The sequence below is a fragment of the Tenrec ecaudatus genome, chromosome 6 (assembly GCF_050624435.1).
Source record: "Tenrec ecaudatus isolate mTenEca1 chromosome 6, mTenEca1.hap1, whole genome shotgun sequence".
NCBI classification, from domain to species: domain Eukaryota; kingdom Metazoa; phylum Chordata; class Mammalia; order Afrosoricida; family Tenrecidae; genus Tenrec; species Tenrec ecaudatus.
This window is the reverse complement of record NC_134535.1, coordinates 44,043,927-44,060,190: the sequence shown is the minus strand read 5'-3', so window position 1 is coordinate 44,060,190 and position 16,264 is coordinate 44,043,927. Positions and strand designations below refer to the sequence as shown.

The following is a 16,264-nucleotide window of genomic DNA, read 5'->3' as shown; positions in this document are numbered from 1 at the left end:
CCAAGCCTGGAGGACGATACTCCCACTCAGAGTCGCCAATCCACCGAGAAGATCACATGGCTGGCTCCACTATGAGACAGGACATCCCTCACTAACCCATAGCCCTACAGGGGACAACACTGGAGACACTGTGGGAATTCTGCCCGATCTGATCCCACCACCCTGAGGTAAAACACAAAGGGCATGAAACAGAACAGCAATGGGAACAGAGCAATGAAGTCCTCAGGGAATACCGAAAATAGACTTTGGGGCCAGGGCTTGGCGCCCCAACAGACTGGACTGGAAAACACTCCTAAATGTCAACAAACAGTCCCTGAACTAACTACAAGCACTTCTTTCTTCTTGTGTTTTGTTTTCTATCATCATCTTGTTGTTATTGTTGTTCTGTTTTCTTTTGTTGCTTGGTTTTGCTCTGTCTTGTTTTTGTGTATGTTATTATCTCTGCAGGTCTGTCTAAATAAGATAGGCTGATGAACAATCTGGAGGAGAAACAACGGGACTGACAGTCCCGGGAAGATGTGGGAGAGGGGCAGGTGGCGAGAAAGGTAGTGGTGTTAACAAATCCAGGGACAAGGGAACAACAAGTGATCCAAATTGGTGGTGAGAAGGGTGTAGGAGGCCTGGTAGGGTATGATCAAGGGTAATGTAACCAAGAGAAATTACGGAAACCCAAATGAAGACTGAGCATGATATTGGGCAAGAGGCAAGTCACAGGAAATAGAGGAAAGAGTTAGGGGGCAAAGGGCATTTATAGAAGTCTAAATAAAGGCATGTACAAATGCAAATATATTTATATATGAGGATGGGGAACTAGATCTATATGCACATATTTATATTTAGTATTAAGGTAGCAGATGGACATTGGGTCTCCACTCAAGTACTCCCTCAATGCAAGAATACTTTGTTCTATTAAACTGACATTCTATGATGCTCACCTTCCTGACACATCATTGAAAACAAAGTAGGTGAATAAGCAAATGTGGTGAAAAAGCTGATGGTGCCTGGCTATCAAAAGATATAGCATCTGCAGTCTTTTAGGCTTGCAGTTAAGCAAGCGGCCATCTAGCTGAGAAGCAACAAAACTCACATAGAAGAAGGACACCAGTCTGCGTGATCAAAAGGTGCTGAAGGAATCAGTTATCAGGCATCAAAGAACAAAAAAATCATATCATTGTGTGCCCACCTCCCTGATACAATCACTGAAGACAAATGGGCGCATAAGCAAATATGGTGAAGAAAGCTGATGGTGCCCGGCTATCAAAAGATATAGCATCTAGGGTCTTAAAGGCTTGAAGGTAAAAAAGTAGCCATCTAGCTCAGAAGCAACAAAGCCCACATGGAAGAAGCACACCAGCCCATGTGATGATAAGGTGTCAAAGGAATCAGGTATGAGGCATTATCAGAACAAAAAATCATATAATTGTGAATGAGCAGGGGGAGTGTAGAGTGGAGACCCAAAGTCCATTTGTAGGCCACTGGACATCCCCTTACAGAAGGGTCATGGGAAGAAGATGAGCCATTCAGAGTGCAATGTAGCAACAATGAAACATACAAATTTCCTCTAGTTCCTAAATGCTTCTCCCCACCCCCCAAGTCCCCCACTATCAACATCCCAAGTCTACCTTATAAATCTGGCTAGACCAGAAGATGTGCACTGGTACAGATTGGAACTGGAAACACAGAGAATCCAGGGTGAGTGGCGATACCAGGAGGGTGGAGGGAGGGTGGGTTGGAAAGGGGAAACTGATTACAAGGATCTACATATAACCTCCTCCCTGGGCAACAGACAACAGAAATGAAGGTGAAGGGAGATATTAGACAGTACAAGATATGAAAAAATATTAACTTATAAATTATCAAGAGTTCATGAGGGAGTGGGGAGCAGGAGGGAAGGGGAAAATGAGGAGCTGATGCCATGGGCTTAAGTGGAGAGCAAATGTTTTGAGAATGATGAAGGTAATACATTTACAAATATGCTTTACACAATTGAGGTATGTATGTATTGTGCTAAGAGCTGTATGAGCCCCTAATAAAATGATTTTTAGAGGACAGAAATATATATCAAAGTAAATGCCAGAAAAGACTCAGAATCTTGCTTTTATTCATAAAATAGCTAATATAAATGAAAGAAATGCTAAAGTCAAAGAACTGAACAGAAAATTTCAAAGGGTAGCATGAGGAGACTGAACCAAATATAAAGAAATGTGCAAAGATTTAAAGTTAGAAAATCTAAAAGGAAGACATGCTCAATATATCTTAAACTGAAAGAACTCAAGAAAAAATTAAAGCCTCATGCAATATTGAAATATTCTATGGAAAATACTGAGCGTTTCAAGAAGCATCAAAAAATGATGGGAAGAACACACAGAGTTACTGTACTTAAAATAACCAATTGACCTTTAATTATTCAAGAGGTAGCATATGATCAACAAGCAATGTACGGAAGACCAAGGTTCGCCAAAGGCATTAGTCAAAAACAAGTCTCCAGGAATGTATGGAATACTAATTGAAGTATTTCAACTATTTGAGGAAACACTGGAAGCACTCACTCATTTTTGCCAGGGAATTTGGAAGACAGATAACTTGGCCAACTGACTCAAAGAGATCCATATTGTACCATTCCAAATAAAGGTGACCCCGAAGAATATGCAAATTATAGAACAATATTATTAATATTACTTGCAAGTAAATATTTGCAGAATATCATCCAACAATAGTTACAGCAGTACATTGTTAGGAAGCTGCCAGAAATCCGGGCCAAATTCAGAGGAGGCATGGTACGAGAGATTATATCATCAATGTCAGATGGATCTTGTCTTAAAACAGGGAATACCAGAAAGAGGTGTTTTTGTATCTGATTAACTTCCCAAAGGTGTTGAACTCTGTAGATCATAATAAAGTGTGGATAGCATTGAAAAGAGCTGACATTCTGGAATACTTCATTTCCTCCTGCAGGTCGCATCCATGCATCAACCAGCAGTTGTGTGAACAGAGCTAGGGAATATTGCATAGTTTAAAAGCAAGGAAAATGTGCATCAGCGTGTGTCATCTCACCATGCTTACTCAATTTGAGGGCTAAGCAAATCATCGGAGAATCTGGATTATATGAAGAAGAATGCAGCATCAAGATTCGATGAAGTCTAATTAACAACCTGAGATGACACAACCTAGCTTGCTGAAATGTGGTCTGCTTCACGCATTTGTTGATGAAGACCAAGGATTTCAGATTTAGGTATGAATTGCAACTCAATGGAAAGAAAGAAAAAAAATCCTTAAAACTGGACCAATACTTAACATCATGATAAGTGGAGAAAATGTTTTAGTTGTAAAGGATTTTGTCTTACTAGGATCTACAATCAATGCACATGTGTCAGGAGGAGCTGTAAGGTCTCTCTCTCTGGGCTAGATTCCAACCTCGGTCCTTGTCTCCGCACGAGAAAGATTTCACGCCGAAGCCTGGCTCATGATCCAAGTGAATTTAATGAGAGTTAAAAGACACTTCAGGTTTTACGCGGCTTCCGTAGGATTCCTTTTGACCATGTGGCCTGGCAGACTGCTCAGGGTCACGCAAGGATCTCTCTCCCAAGTTTCCTCCCAGGAAGACGACCAGACAAGCCCCTTCCCTCTCGGTTCCTGCCTTTTCAAGGATTCCCGGGGGAGGCGTGGTGAACGACCCCAGGTCGATCCCATTGGCTGAATTGCAATCACCTGGGCCAGGTGGGCTGCTCCAGGTTTAACGCCCATTCATGCCCACCGGCGGGAAAATCCAACTTTGTCCTATGCTGGCTCTCCTGGGCATGCGTCAATGGACATCCCATCCCTGATGCTAGCTACCTAACAGAGCCAGCCCCTAACACATCATTACAGGTCCGGTAGGCACAATTGTACTGCGATAATAAGTAAAGATCATAGTAAAGTTATATAGAGCATGAGAGATAGAAGTATTGAAATAAACGGGGTCAGTCACAATTCATGGTAGCAGGCTCCCCTCAGCCCCGCTTGGTGGTCCACGTGGAGGGAGAGAGAGGGCACTTTAATGCTAGTCCAGGCTTTTTATATTCTCTGGGGACATGCAAGTCCCCTAATTACAGGTAAGGACATACATCGCAGGAAGGGATTGTGCTATAGGTAATACAGTAATGAGAGGGGGTGGTCTAGGGACATACATGCAAAAGGAAGAGGAGGGTTTGGGGGTATACATGTGACAAGATGGGAGGATCCTAGATTCAAGATGGCAGCCTAGCCTTAGTCATCCTTGGATGGATTTGACCTCACTGGGGTCTCCTACAAGGAAACAGACAACTACTATCCTTATCAGAAGGGAATGGGCCCTATTTGTTGTGGGATAAACAGTGGTGATAGCTTGCTCTAGATGGTTGATAGCTCTCAGGGAGAATAACCCCTGACCTACTTCTGATAACCTCCAAGTGTATAGTCATTCGCAAGCAGCTGTTGGGCATATATTTGGGGGAGGCAGCTTGGGAGAAATCCTTCTGTATTCCACACACAGAAGCAGTAATAAAGAGATCAAGCAACACATTGCATTGGGTAGATCTGCTGCACAAAATCTCTTTAAAGTGTAGAAAAGCAAGGAATTTACTTTGGGACTAAGGTGTTCCAACCCAAGCCATGGTATTTTCAATCACCTCATATGAATATGAAGTTGAACACTGAATAAGGAAGACAGACCAAGAGCAACTGATACATTTGAATTACAATTATGGTGGTCGTAAATAATATTGAAAATATCACAGACTTCTGAAAGATCTTATAGATCTGTCTTGGAAGAAGTATAACTAGAATGTAGCTCCTTAGAAGCAAAGATGGGGAAACTTCATCATCTCAGTACTTTAGACGTTATCCGGAGAGACCAGCCTTGGATAAAAGACATGATGCTTGGTAAGTTAGAGGAGCAGTGAGAGAAAGACCCTTGACAAGATGGTTGGCTTAGAGACAGAATAATGGGTTCAAACATAAGGACAGATGTGCAAGATTGGGTGGTGTTTTGTTCTGTTGAGCACAGGGTCACTATAAATTGGAAACGATTCTATGGCCCAAGCCCAATTATTAGAGGAGACCTACTGGTACAGTGGAATGATTACACATTGTACTGCGAACCACAAAGTCACCAATTCAAAAAAAAATCAGCCACTCTGTGGGGTAAAGTGAAGGCCTTCTACTCCCATTAAGATTCATAATCTTAGAATCCCACAGGGACAGCTCTAGTCTGTATTCAAGTGTGGCTAAGAGAGGAATCTGCTAATGGCAGTGCAACCCCGTCACTCGGTAGATGTTATAAGACTGTATCAGAAACACTAGGTTAAAACCAACAATAACACCACACATTATTTTCAAGATATGTTTCTCTCTTTAGACTTAGTCATAGGGACTTTGAGCCTTTCAATTTTCTATGGAATCATGCCCTTCTTTTCTCATTTCCCAGAGAAAGTGTATCAGTTTCATAGCGGCAACATTCAATTCTGATTATAAAATAGAAAGTGTGATGGTTACTGAAATTCAAAACAATTTATTTTCTTTTACCAAATAGAGATGAGGATTCGCATCCTTAAATAAGGAAAGTCAGAGATTTTCTGAACTATTTTTCTTTACATCTCTTTTTAAAAAATTAAGCTGATTATTAATTGAATGTCTCAGCAGACTCCTTACCAAAAACATCTAATGCTAAGAAACTCATATTAATAGTTTATTTTTAAAATCGTGCTTGTTTCTCAAAGAAACTAGACTTGCTGGATCAGTTAAGCCTGGAAGAGTCATCAAGATATTTTTCTTAACTATTTATTTATTTTAATAAATAATAATATAAGACCAAATGGCAACAGCTATTTAAAACATTGACAAGAAGTTTCGGAGTTTAAACAAATGGGTGTGAAAGAACTGGAATAGAAAAAAGACAAGAATGCTGACACAATGTGAAGAAGATAATCACAGTTATTTATCATTATGTCTAGAAACTTTTGAATGGGAATAGGAAGCAGCAGTCAAGAGATGACAGGAAGTATTGCACTGGGTAAATCTGAAGCACAGATTTCTTTAAATGGTTCAAAAGTAAGGAAGTTACTTTGAGAACTAAAAAGCACCCAACCCAAGGAATGGTGTTTTCATTCACCCCAAATGTATGTGAAAGTTGGACATTGAATGAGGAAGACAAAGAGCAATGGATGCATTTGAATTATGATGCTGGTGAAGAATATTGAAAGTGTGGTGGATTATTAAAAGTACAAACAAATCTATTTTGGAAGAAGTACAGCCAGAATGTTCCTTAGAGGCAAGGGTGGAGCGACTTCATCTCCAGGACTTTGGACATATTGTCAGGAGAGACCAATCCTGGGAGAAGGAAACTATGCTTGGTAAAGTAGAGGGGGATCAAAAATAAGGAAAACCCTCAACAGGATACATTGACACAGTGGCTGCAAAAATGGGCTAAAACATAAGAACAATTGTGAGGGTGGAAGTGACTTGATGGAACAGAACAAGGTGATGGCACAAAGCATACCAACAGCATGCTATTTACATATGTTAGGGTCCAGCTCCTGGCCAGGAAGGGTGGAACACCTAGGTGAGTGGTACCATTGGATGGGCCCATCTAGGCCTGATGAATTTGATTCAGCCAATGGGGTTGACCAGTATTTGTCGACCGCGCCTCCCAAATTGGGGTGGGGGTGTGTGTGTCTGAACAGCCAGAGGTTTTGCGGTCCTGGATCCGCAGTCCCACAACCGTGTTGTGGACTCTGTCAGGCATGTGTTCCATTTATTGTAAAACCTGAAACTGCTTCTAACTTTCATAAAACTCACTTGGATCACAAACCAGGCTTCGTCGTGAATTCTTTCTCACACGGAGTCAAGGACCAAGGTATATCTCTCCCACGAGAAGGAGATCTAACACATAAGTAAAATGTATTCTTTGATAAAAATATGAGCTAAAAAGAAAAGTTTTAAAACTGAACTTTGTCACATCTTTAAAGTACAGTAATTTCAAAGAGTCTGTCAGAAAATAAAATCCAATCATGCTGTCGTTGTGTCATTGAGCCACTTCCAACCCATAGCAACCCTGCGTACACCTGAAGGAAACAGCGCCCCCCCTGAGCTGTCCTCACCCTTGTTCCCACGTTTCAGCCCATCATTGCAGCCACTGTGCCAAGCTGTCTTGTCAAAAGTAATCCACTTCTTTAGACTCCTGTTTGATTCAACCATATTTTATATAATAGGAAATAGAGCTGATTAAGTATATGCATTTTTAAGTGTCTAAAATTTGAAAATTAATTTTAGTAAAAAATTTATTAGGAAGATATTTCATTTACATAAAAGCTGGCTTATTATTATACCAGCTGCTGAAAATTTTGTGGAACAAGCATCATGTTGGCAAGCAACAATTGAAAGCTGTCTTAGACAAAGATGTCTGCAGGCATGAAAGATTAGCTTTTAAGTTGGAGAATTTAATAGCTTGGAATTTCTTGGATTGGAAATTGTAAAGGAATGTTACCTGGGGGAAAAAATTGCCCTGCAACTAAACTGACCTATTCCCAGGTAAAACTATTATAACAGATAAGACTCATCTTAATTTAGTGACCACATGCTACCAGATATAGATGTACAATGGGACCATTAGTTGTTTCAGTTCAATTTGTAGACCTTTATATACTTAATTTCTTAGATAGTGAAGAGATTTGGAACATCACTTATGTGGTTTCATTTGAACTATTTTTAGCTAGGTATCAAAATGCTCCAGACAAAGATTATTTTCTGTCTAAAACATGTTTATCAGCCTTTTATTTTTCCTTTCAAATTCTCGATAGGAGAAAAATCCTTGATATTGCTGCTGAAGTGGCTTACAATTTGAAAATACTATTATCCAATCTGTCAAGTCTATTAAAGTGATTTTTAGAAGAAAGAATATAAAAATTATCTAAATGAATTCAAATTTTCAAAGAACAGATGCTTCAAAAGCATTTTGAAACTGAACTCCTAGTAAATTACACGAGGTTCTACAAACATTTTGTTCTGTTCCCTAAATATCTACAACCTAACAATTGTAATTACCAATGTTACACCACTTACTATTATTTAACTAGAAAACCTCTGGTTTCTATCATACTAGTTTAAATACTAATTTCAACATAAAGTTACATTTAAAGAGGAAATACATTTGACTATGAACCAAGGAAGTGGATAGCCTTCTTATCATTCAAAATTCCTTGGAAAGTGGATTGTTGCAGATGTAGTTGAGATTTGGCATCCTATCATTCGATCTCCCTTGTGATGCACAAAATTTTTCCTAGTTTTTAATATGTCCAATCTTTTTCAATTGAGGCTTTTTCTGTTTTGCTCTGTTACTCTTGTTAGTTTGGTTGGTGTTTTAATGTTTTTCTCTATATGAAACTCAAGATAGGTACATCTATCGAGACAGGAACTGGATTAATGGTTCCTTGGGGTTATGGCAAGGGAGGTTGGGGGAGAATAAGGAGCTAATTATGATGAATATCATAATGAGGAACGTGATCTATAATTGATTGTGGTGATGATTGACAACTCTTCTTGATGTGACTGGACTATTGTATGATATGTGAGTTATATGTCAATAAAACGGTTGAGAAAGTAAAGCATATGTAGATTATGATTACAGAGGCGATACGCGGTGACCCCAATAGCAAGATCCTATGCTGCTCTATTGATTGAATATGTTATGGCAAAATGCTCTCGCCATGATTCTCTCCATCTTTCAATTTATGGCACAGCTAAACCGCTCTCAGTAACATATTGTTTTAAGAAGCGATTAAGAATTGTTAATGTTATATGAGAAATAAACTGAATTTTCACTCAAATGCAGATTAGAAACTTATTATAAATTATAATTCAAGAGAATTATTAACTCAAGTCATAATCTGGGTACAATATACTCTTTTAGGATAAACAGATATTTCCACAGAACAATGAGCTAAAACCAAACCATGATAAGGGTGGTCCAAGACTGGGCAGAATTTCATTCTGGTACATATAAGATCAGCATACATTGGAACTGCCTAAAGGGCACCCGACAACAAGATTAAGGCATAGACTGTACTCTATGGAAGGTTAAAACAGTGTATCATTTTTGTTTGTTGACAGATTTGGGAGTAAAATTTGGTTTTTTCCTGCTATAGGCTAAAATTTTTTAGGTTATTGGAATTTTCTGTCCATTTTGTTCTAGAGAGTTACAAATTTTTAAATTATAGTGCCCAGAAGTAATTATGTTAATCCCAGAATTTTCATATGTTAAGAAAAGAATGATATCCAAGAAAACAATTGGTGCTATATAGGACTTACCCAAGCATAGCTCATTTCCTGAAATTCCCTTCTCTGCCTTAGATTTAAGTGAATCCTTTAGTTATGGCTATTTTTTCCCACAGTTTTCCTATTTCACTTGTAGTGTCCTTTTCTTTGCTGCATATTTGCATCAAGAACACAGAGAATATTAAATTTTCTCAGCATGGTAATATTATATAAAGTGCATTGAGATATTAAATGCATCAACCTCTGTAACCACAGTATTTCATTAAACTATCATAACTATCTATTATCTTAAATTATGTCCCTAAATACTACACAATTTTTATTATATCAGCATAATAAATATGATCACTAAACAAAATTAAGAAATTTCATAAAGCTTGCTTAGATCTTCAATTAAAGATTCCTTAACCCCCAAATTGAGCATGCAATCAGAGAATCTGGACAGTACAAAGAAGGATGTGAATCTGGATTGGCAGAAGACTTATTAACAACTTTTGATATGCAGATAACAAAACCTTGCTTGCTGAAAGTGATAGGACTGTGGTAGTCACCTAAGCAGGTGTCAGTTGAAGGACTAAGAGTGTAGGGGTGGAGTCCAGGCTGTCAATTGGGAAATATCCAATAAGACTTCTGTCTGGGCATGGCCTTCTCCTGAGAATTCTGGGAAATCTAGTATTCTTTCTTGGAGGCAGGAGACTCTATCTCTCAGTTCAGTCCCTTGGAGAGTCTTGACTGACAGGCTGACTCCCTGGGAGACACTGCAGAAGACAAGTCACATGGACGCAACCAGACCTCAGAAGCCAGAGAAGCCAGAGAGACCCCTTCCACCACTGAAATGCTTACAACGCCACTGGACCCAAAGACTTTCTACCTCAGGATTGTGATCATCCTGTATTTAGTGTCATTGCAAGTATTTCGTGAGTCTGAAGAGGACTTTACAGATTGCTCTCAGACATATGGGCTAGTATCAGACTTACGGACTTGATCTGAACTGGACTGGAGTGTATTCTCACTGTTCAATTGCTCTTGTATACAAATCTCATTCTTATACACATATTGTGTCAATGGATTTGTTTCTCTAGTCTATCCAGACTAACACAAGGACTTTAAAGCACTTGCTGACGAAAAACAAGGATTTCAGCCTTTGGTATGGGTTACAACTCAATGTGAAGAAAACCCAAATCCTCACAACTGGACCAACCGGTAAAATCATGATAAATGGAGAACAGTTTGACATTGTCAAAGATTGTACCTTGCTTGGATCCATAATCATTGCTCATGGAAGCAACAGTCAAGAGATCACATAACACATTGCACTGAGTAAATCTGCTGCCCAAAGCCTCCTTAAAGCTGAACAGCAAGGATGTTACTTTGTCAATTATGGCGGGCCTGACCCGAGTCATTGTATTTTCAATCACCTCATATGCATTTGAAAGTTGGATATTAAATAAGGAAAACAGAATAAAATTTGAATTGTGATGCTGGTGAAGAATATTGAAAATACCATGGACTTCCAAAAGAGCAAACAAATCTGTTTTGGAAGAAGTACCCCAGATGGTCAGGCTTCATCTCAGGTGCTTTCGACATGGTATCAGGAAACACCAGTCCCTGGAAAATGATATCATGCTTGGTAAAGTAGAGGGGCAGCAGACAAAAAGGAAGACCTTGGATAAGATGGATTGACAGTGGCTGCAAAAATGGGCTTACACCTCAAAACAGTTGTGAAGATGGCACACTCTGGGCATTGTTTCCTTCTGTTGTCCATAGGTTCTCTATAAGTCTGAATCAAGTGGAAGGCATCTAACAACAACAATCACAATCCAAAAAAGAGTATTTGCTCCATGCTTTGTAGAGCTCAAGTATGCTATATAAGATGTTCACTCTGTCTTCCAGCCACTCACTAGCCACACAGGAGACAATACATGTATACTTGAACAATATGTGAAAGATTTTGAGTTTAGTATTTTACCTTTAAAGAACCATTGTAAGACAAGGGACATGAGCCAAGTTGCATGTTGAGTTTAGGAAGAAAAATGACATTTTATCTGATAAAACAAATTAAAATGTTAACAAACCATGAGAAAAGTGAATGAAGAATAGGTCCCCTTGATCTTGCTATGCCAGCCTGGAGCAGTGATTCTCTGCACTGGCAGAACCTGGCAAGATGTGTAGCACACGGACAGGAGCAGACATGGCAGAGCAGCGGCGGCCAGGCCCTAGCTCGGACTGCTGCTCCGGGCACTGCTCCTCCCCATGCAGATTTACTCAAACGCCACAACTGCCACACACCTGTAACTAATTCTGCCCCCTTTACCTCGGTTGCCACAAGTCCATCTAATGGTACCATCAAGGAAACTGGAGCTGACCTGCAGTGTACAGCTGGTATCCTCGTGGTCACACTAAGAGACTCATGCCAAGAAAAACCTCTCTTTCTCGATCTTCTAAACCCAATCCAAATGGTGAGAATTTCAGTGAGTGGAAGAACCTGTGAAGTGTTTGACTCGATAATGAATTCCAACTGTATGGGGTTGGAGTTTCACGTACAAGACGAAGAGTGACAACATCCCAAAATTAAGAGACGGTATATTTAAATGTGGACTAAGAAATATGAACACTTAAAATGCTACCTTATCGGGGGAGTTTTATGTTTTCTAGAGACAAAGGATGGGATATGGCTCATTTGTCCATTTGTTCAGGAAGTCTATAAGGCCATCAAATGATTAGATAAGTCAATGTTTCCATTGTTCTAGTTATATATACATTAGAAGGGATCTCCATATGTTACGGTCAATATTCCATGTATTGTTTGAGCAGCATTAATTTAATGCTGAAACGTTTTAGATGAAACGTTTGCCTTACTAAACAATCACTGCTCTCTTGGGGCCTGAACTCTTATTTTGAGGCTTTGGACTTGGCATTGCATTCAGCCAAATCATGGAGTTACCATAAACAAGGGAATGAGGGGTTGGGCTGTACCCTAAGTCCAAGCATAACGAGTGGAATTTTCTTATACATTTATTATACAGTCAAATGGTAGGCTTTCCCATTGAACAAGGGCAGGTTCATTTAGCTAAAACTGATTCCAAAGAATAGGAAGTGTATTGACTAATCAACTAATTTAAAAATGCTGCCTTTTATTTCTATGCTGGCTAAATACTTTTTGCAATATAAAAATTGAGTTGTTCTGAAAGTTGGACAAAATCTTGAAATAAAAACATGTGAATGAGCCAAAAATAATGTAAATCAAGAATTTGGGAGGTGATGACGGGAAGCTAACTTGCATTAAATTCGCAAAAACATGCACTTTTTCTGTAAAACCTTCTTTAAAAAAATAAGAAGGGAACTAAGAATCAGAATGATCACTTTTTTAATCAATAATTTTAGATGATTACAATCTAGTCCTAAGCCTAAGTGGGCTTGATTTTGGAAAGCAAATCTTTAACAACTGCTTCGATCCACAGAAAACTTTTTAACAACACACTCCATGATGTCTTTTGTTCGCATGGTCACGCACCGATGCTTGGATGTTCCAGTATCTGATATGAACACAATAGTTTTGACAACCAAAGTTATTTTTCCCCATCACTTGAAACCTCTGCACCAGAACAAGATCCAACCTAGCTCAAGTACTGTATGTGTGAATGAACACTCACTTTGCTTCAGATCTGAATATTATACCGTTATTTTGGATTGTATGTGTTTGTGTATTTATGAGACAATTCATAGTAACCTCTCATGCTATGGAATTAATTTGCATTGGACACAAATGTAAATAAAAATAAATGGCTGGAAGAGCAACCAAAAGCAGAAAAAAAAGAACTTATTCCGTTTCTTACCCAGGTGATGTGAACTAAAATCTGTAACTCACCAATATCATTCCTGTAAGAGCCTTCTAACTGACTGACTTGATCCTGTTCTCTGCACCTGATTCCTAACCGCAGCATGTCACTCCCATGTGTAAACTGCTGCAATTGGTCCCCATTACATTCAGAGTAAAGCCAAACTCCTCAAAAGGACTCACAAATTACCCCCTACTGCACGCTCTATCTCTTAAAACAGGTTAGCGTGCACTTGTGTGTTGCTCTCGCCCCTTTCTCTCTCCCTCCCTCCATCCCCACCCCCATCCCTACCCCCTTGCTTTCCTGACACCACCCCCATCCCTACCCCCCTTGCTTTCCTGACACATCAATCTCTGTTCTAGTCCTCAGACACCCCAGCATATTCTACCATTCAGGAAGGGCCTTTGCAAGGAGTACCTGCTTAGAATACTCTCCTTGCAGCCACCTGCATGTCAGATTTCCTTACCTAGCTGTATGCTCAGCTACCCTTGACCATTTGACGACTACATGGTGCTCCACAGTCTTGGCACTCAATCCTGCTGTGCTTGCTTTTTCTTTATCGCACTGATTTTCAGTATTGTAAACTCTAATTAGTAGGTTAATTATTAGGTTATTGGTATTGGTCCCTTTCTTCCCTTAAGTTCATAAGGGTAAGGATCTTTTTATTGCTCATTATTGTCCCTCAGATATGTAGAGCAATATGAGACTCAGTATAGACTTAATTAAAAACTCACACGATAAATGAAAAAAATAACTGTGTGAATAAATAAATATTTTCCCCCTAAACTGACAATTTTTATTAAAGTGAATGACAGATATGTTGTATAAGTTTGTTGTTTGCTTTTATTTTTTATTTAAAATCTTGAACTTTTGTTTGAAAGACTGAAACACCTTCACCAATGTATATGGAAGACAAAGAAACAATCATGTTTATAATATTAATGAATATGTTTTTATTCTTCATCAAATATGGAATTAAAGATATAAAGTCTAATTACTTTGTTATTTTATCTTTAAAAATAAATATTTCTTGTTATGTTGCATTAGCTGAATTATTAGCTTGATCTTCTGATAGTTGAAGGCCCTGAACTTTAGGCCACTTTAAGAGAGAAATCCCTTAAGCAGATTCAACCACTTCTTTTCATGAGAACAGACCTTGCACACCTGTTTTGTTCTGATTCCCTTAATATTTGTTCTGGTATTTTTCTTTTACCTCTAAGAATATACATGCTTAAAGGTTGTCAACAGAATTATGGAAAATTCACTCTGTATTATTATTATTCCTCTTCTACTGAAAAATAAAACACATTACTTTTTGTCTTCTAACAAAGAAAGCTATTGAAATACTAGTGTGCTAAATAAATCTAAATATAGTCTATTTAATAGTGCTCAAAGTATTTAAAATTTATAAACTGCATTTCTTTACTACCTATAAATCTAGGTGGGCCATCCAGTAGATGATAAAGCAATGGAGGGATTTGACACTGAGTTAAAGAATCATTACTTGGTCAATTTCTGAACATGTTTTTCAAGAAAACACAAGAAGGTATTGGATTTCACTGTTCTTGATTTATCCACTCATTTGTTTACTCACAGATATTAAATCCTGGCATCAGATAGTCTATTTTTTAAAGTGCAAGTATAAGATATGATACTTAAAAAAAATCACAAACCAGCAGCAGAGGGCAAGATAAAAATGCAATTAGAGCACCATATGTTAATTTCCCTGGGCAGTGCGCCAAGCATAAGCAAAAACTCCATTTTCATCATCTGAAACTATGAAGCCAGCATTCACTAAAATGTAGCTCAATCGGCTTTATGTGTTGAGCATGCTATGACTTTTGTTGTGCACTAACTTCTTTGCCTTAAAATGTCACAAGAATTAATGTGTACATATTAAATCCCTCCTTTTAATATCAGCATGATATTGCTGAAATACAACATATCCCCTACATCTATCTATGAGCTCTTAATGCCCTCCAATACCTTTGTCTCCTGACAGTGCCTAAGATCTTTCATAATTTGACCCTCCACCCTAACCGCTCGTTATCTGTCTCCATGTCTTACGTTCCTAACATGGAGACCAGCGCGCAAGGATGCGCTTGCGTTTAGATGCAATATTTTTCACGTCTTTGGATGGGTGCCCACGCTGTTCCCAGCCTAAAGTGCGATCCCAACGTTTTCCTCCAAGCGAACAGTTTACCTCTTGAAACTCTTTCATAGCCACTTTCTAAGCCTCCTCCCCTGAGGTTGCAGTCACTTGTTCCTCCTTCTTATGCCTAGACGTGCCTTCAGAAAGGCTTTCTTATACCTAGACGTGCCCTCAGAAAGGCTTTCTTTTGTTTTCGCTCATCACATTTGAAATGATTGTTTAGTTCTCTCTGTCTCTACCTGACTGCGTGTTCTCAGTATAAACTATACAGCATTCGATTAGATTTCCATCATCTCTCACTAGATGGACATATAGTAGTAACTACTGGTCAAAAATAGTAATTACAATTCGTTTAATTTGACCAGCTCCTAAGAGTTTTCTTTTAGATTGGTGTTGGTGGCAATGAAAACATTTTTCCAGCATCTTTATTTAACATTTACCTCTCAGTAAGAAGCTAATTTGGAATTGTCTGAGCCCCAATAAAATATTAAATAAAAAATAAGCTAACTGGCCAGATTTCTCTAATCCAAATTCATAGTTTTACATTAGACTTAACAAAACTACACTAATGCATTAGGATTAATTTTTAAAACAAGATTTCCACCTCAGAGAATGTTACATAAGTATAGCTAACTCCCTTTTCAAAAGTTCCAACCCTTATACTCTGGTTTCTCTTCAAATCATATAAATCTTTCGCCTTTTACTGAAGATTTCCATGGAGAGGAACAAGTAAGAGTTTGTAACTAATTTTAAAAAAAAGAAAGAAAAAAGTTACAACCCTGAAGTACATTGAAGAAAAGGTGACTGTATTCTGTGACATTTTTTTACATGAAAGCACTTTTTTAAATTGTCAAGTTTTCTAAATTCCATTATCAACTATGCCCTACACTATATTCCTCATTCTGTGTTATATACTCAGGTGTGGGTTCCATTCACAACACTAGTATTAAATAGAAAGGCTGTCAGCATGGAGATATGATTTATT

At 38.5% G+C, this 16,264-nt stretch overlaps 1 pseudogene; it reads left to right on the top strand.

Annotated features, from left to right (window-relative positions):
• The first annotated feature begins 15,938 nt into the window (after positions 1–15,938).
• Positions 15,939–16,032, top strand: LOC142452015 (U5 spliceosomal RNA; annotated as a pseudogene).
• Positions 16,033–16,264: the final 232 nt, after the last annotated feature.